This window comes from Gavialis gangeticus, unplaced genomic scaffold (assembly GCF_001723915.1).
Source record: "Gavialis gangeticus isolate Ggan-Ray unplaced genomic scaffold, GavGan_comp1, whole genome shotgun sequence".
NCBI lineage: Eukaryota > Metazoa > Chordata > Crocodylia > Gavialidae > Gavialis > Gavialis gangeticus.
In genome coordinates this window covers 201,666,154-201,671,162 of record NW_017728992.1, presented here as the reverse complement: position 1 = coordinate 201,671,162, position 5,009 = coordinate 201,666,154, and positions in this window count along the sequence as shown.

Below are 5,009 nucleotides of genomic sequence, written 5' to 3'. Positions count from 1 at the left end.
CCACCCAGGAGAGCATACCGTTCACCAGCAGACTCTCTATATGCCTAAAGAAGGGTATTTGTGCCAGAAAGCTTGCAAAGAACAGCTTTTCCAAGCAGGGCTGGTCCACGGGTAATTGGCGCCCTAAGTGAACTGTGTACCTTGGCACCCCCACCACTTTCAATATAGAGGAAATGATAGAATGAACTTTTACCTCAGATCTTTTCAGAGGTCTTTCTTACCTTACTGAACCAAAGGTCTTAGACCAAGGTGGAGCCATAGCCAGCCAGGGCTGTTACTTAGAATGATGTTCCTGTTATTTTGTTCTGCATATAATTTTGGCACCCCCAGCAACCACCTAGTTCACCTAATGGTTGGATCGGCCCTGTTTCCAATTATTTAGTTGGTCTAATAAAAGATATTACACCTGCCCAAAGAACCTTGTCTGCCTATGTCCTTAGACCAACACGACTACAACCAACAACCCTAAAGGAAATGTAGAGAGACTTTTAATACCTTCTGAGTTGCCAGAGAAAATATCTCTTGCCAGTGTTCCTGCCACTGTCAGCTGCCTATGTCTAGGACTCCTTATGCATATATTTTGAAAATGAAATACAGACGGGAGACCGGAGCTGTGTAGTTTCTTAATTAAATGCATTTCTAGTGTCCCATTGTAGACAAAAAACTCTGTTTAGCAGAATATTTTATTTTACAACTGAATAGACCTGTGCTCAATATAAATTGACTTCGTCTTTGAGCATAGAATGATCCAAAAATACCTGTCTATGTGCTTCCTGCATCTTTTTGTTTTGAAAGGATGTGGACAAATTGAAGAGAGTGCAGCAGAGGGCAGTGAAATTGGTTAAAGGGCTGGGAGACACGACTTCTGAGGAACGGCTGAGTCTAGAGAAGACTGAGAGGGGATTTAATGGCAGCCTTCAACTCCCTGTAGTGGGGGTTGCAAAAAGGATGGAGCTGGACTGTTCTCAGCAGTGGCAGATGACAGAGCAAGGAGCAATGGTTTAAAGTTTGGAAAGGTAGGAAAAGTGTGGGATAGATACAGGAGTAGTGTTAGCCTCTGAAAACTTGCCTTGGATCATGGGCAAACCTTTGAGGAAGCAGCTTTGTGGTTTGGTGTTCTTTAGAAGATTGGAGAAGAGAGCTTACAATGAATGAAAAAGCTCAAGTCTGAGACAGATTTGTTACTATTTACCTTTGCTTTTTACATTTTTGTTATGAAGCATGTCAGAAGGAAGCTCTGTGAGCCACTGCCCTGGAAGAGTAGCCCTGGAAGATGCTGAGTTAGATACCACTGTTTTGTTAGACACCATGGATAAGGTGGGACTGCTGCATGACCTTGATGGAGGGAGAGGTCACTTATACATCTGTAGGCTGAAATGCTAAGTCACATGGTGAACAGGCACTCCAGAATAGCAAGACTGATAGCCCTACAGAAGAGGGCAAGGAGACACCAGGCAGACAGACTAAAGTGCCAATATGAGCAGTGGCATAAAAGAGAATGTTAAAATGGAAAAAAATGCTCATTTCTTAAGTTGGTTTGGAAACTATATTTGCCTAATAAAGTCCACGCCAAACTGAACTAAGCTATCTGTGCCTCAAGTTCTGTTGTAAGGCAAGTGGACTTGCACAAAAGAACTGCAGTACAGTCTTATGATTGAGATGTCTGTGTTAATAATATCTGTAGTGTGCAATGTGGTGGATTCATGTGCTTTTATTTGCATCACCTGATATGCTGTCCGTGAGGGTCTGATGTCATGCATTATTGACACATTACCTATCTTTTTTTTTTTTTTTTTTACCAGCAATAAAAGTAATGAATAATTCAATGTTTGAAATGGTTGCAAGTGAGGTGATGACCCCACTTCAATTTTATATGCCTGGAACAGTGATCTAAACCATGCCACCTCATCTGCTCAAGCAATAAACAAAGGGAAACAATGACTGAGGACAGGGCAGCATACAGGTATTTCCCCCCACTCCTGTAGTTCAATAAGTGTAGTTCAATCAGCCTGCCTGTCAATAGGTGTAGCAGCACATGTACTGTGAGAGAAAGTTGTCTAATTTCTTCCAACCTACATAAATAGAGCAGGTTGACTTAGTGTGGGTATGCATGTGCTCGCGCACACACACCGATGAGATTTCCTCTCTTCCTCTTGCCACCTGGCTCTTCAGCTCCATGTCAGAGGTCCTCTCTTGCTTGGCCTTGTAACGTTCTGGAGCCCTGAAGTTATTTGATCCATACCAGCTATAGAAAAACACAAATTTAGTAGTGACCCTAGTCAACAAAAATAGTAACAGGTCTTCATAGTTAAACACATTTTGGGGACGTGGCCACAGGAGTTACTACTGTCCTTTGTATTTTGATACAAGGCCCTGGCAGCCGGGAGGGAGAAGGATGAAGGGGATGCCTCCAGCAGGGATGATGCCTCTCCACGCACAACACAGACGGCGCAGAGAGGGAACATCAGGAGAAGGAAACGCTGGGTCCTCGTCATCGGAGACTCCATCCTAAGTGGAGTGGAGGGTCGCATCTGCTGACCCGACCCCATGGCACGAGAAGTCTGCTTCATGCCTGGGGCTCGGATTCGGGATATCACAGAGAAGATCCCGGCCTACATTCGACCCTCAGACCAGTACCCCGTGGTTCTCATCCATGTGGGAACAAATGACATGGCCAGAGGCAACACAGACCTCATCATGAAGGACTTTGAGGCCCTGGGGGCGAAGCTTAAGGAGACAGGGGCGTATTCTCCCGGTGAGTAGGCGCGGATGGTGACACGAGGCCTGCATTGGCGAGGTCAACCGGCGGTTATGGAGTTGGTGCCGCCAGGCAGGCCTCAGGTTCCTGGGTAACAACCCATACTTTCGCACAGGTGACTCGCTGGGGTGGGATGGGCTACACCTTTCTCCTAAAGGCAAGCATGTCTTCTCTTCCAGGTTGGCTGATCTCGTGCGGCTCTCTTTAAACTTGCTTCGCCGGGAGATGGGGCCACAGGAGGACTTGAGGACACCTCCCAACCAAGACAGATGACATACACAAGGAGTACCCAGGTAAGCAGCAGGGGTCCAGAGAGTCCTGAGAATCAGGGGGTGGCATACACACCAATTCAAGGCCTTAAATGCCTCTACACCAATGCTTGTAGTATGAGGAATAAGCAGATACGGAACTAGGGCTAGCAGCAAGGACAACAAAAAGTCCTTTTTTAAATACATAGGGAGTATGAAGAAAGCACCGGGTAACATGGGGTCCCTGCGGGATACTCTAGGCAATCTGGTGGTTGCACCAGAGAAAAAGGCAGACCTTTTTAACATTTTCTTTGCCTCCATTTCCTTGTGCAGGAACCAGGACTCCCGCACCGAGATTCAGGATGGACTCAGGAAAGACTCTGACAGGCCTAGGATTGGGGAGGACCAAGTTAGGGAACTTCTGGAGGGGCTGGACATGTTCAAATCAGCAGGTCCAGATGCTTTTCACCCCAGGGCGCTGAGGGACTTGGCAGGAGTTATCGTGGGGCCCCTGGCACGGCTTTATGAGCAATCATGGTGCTCTAACCAGGTGCCTGGAAGAGGGCCAACATGGTCCCCATTTGCAAAAAAGGGAGAAGGGAGGACCCGGGCAACTCTAGGCCCTTTAGTCTTACTTCCATCCTGGGGAAGCTCTTTGAGAAGATTTTCCAGGAGCACATCTGGGAAGGACCAGCAAAGGGGACAATGCTCAGGGGCAACCAGCATGGGTTCATTAGGGGCAGGTCCTGTCAGACCAACCTGATTGCCTTCTACGATCAGGTCACAAAATCACTGGACGCAGGTGTTATGATGGACATAGTCTTTCTGGACTTCAGGAAGGCCTTTGACACCATCTCCCACCCCCATCTCATTAAAAAGCTGGGCGACTGTGGCACTGATGCCTACACAGTCAGATGGGTCGCAAATTGTCTGAGGGACCGCACCCAGAGAGTGGTGGTGGACGGGTCATTTTTGACCTGGAGGGAAGTGAGCAGTGGGGTCCCCCAGGGCTCGGTCCTTGGGCCCGCACCGTTCAATTTCTTTATTAGCAACTTGGATGATGGGGTGAAGAGCAGCCTGTTTAAATTCGCTGATGACACCAAGATTTGGGGTGAGGTGGGCATGCTAGAAGGGAAGGACAGATTACAGCAGGACCTGGACAGGTTACAGGGGTGGGCGGATGAGAATAGGATGGGATTCAATACTGACAAGCGCAGGGTGCTGCACTTGGGCAGTAGGAACCAGCAGCATGCCTACAGGCTGGGGAACTCCCTTCTCGAAAGCATGGTGCCAGAAAGAGATCTTGGTGTCATTATTGACTCCAAGATGAACATAGGCCAACAATGAGAGAACATGGTCAGTAGGGGTAATTGCACCTTGTCCTGCATCCACAGATGCATCTCGTGCAGGTCCAAGGAGGTGATCCTCCCCTTCTGTGCAGCACTGGTCAGGCCGCAGCTGGAGTGCTGCGTCCAGTTCTGGGTGCTGCACTTCAAGAGGGATGTGGACAACATGGAGAGGGTCCAGAGGAGGCCACTCGCATGATCTGGGGGCAGCAGGGCAGGCCCTACGAGGAGAGGCGATGGGACCTGAACCTGTTCAGCCTCCACAAGAGAAGGTTGAGGGGGGATCTAGTAGCCGTCTATAAACTTACAAGGGGGAACCAGCAGGGTTTGGGAAATACCTTGTTCCCCCGATCACCTCCCGGAGTAGCAAGGAATAACAGCCATAAGTTGCTAGAAAGCAGGTTTAGACTAGATATCAGGAGGTGCTACTTCACTGTCAGGGCGGCTAGGATCTGAAACCAACTTCCCTACCCTGGGGGTCTTTAAGAGAAGGCCCGACGTTTACTTGGCTGGGGTCACTTGAACCCAGTTTTCTCTCCTGCCCAGGGCAGGGGGTCAGACTAGAAGATCTACAAGATCTTTCCGACCCTACATCTATGAATCTATGCTATTGGGTGTTGTATGTACATAGTTTATATTTGCTGGGGGGGGGGGGGG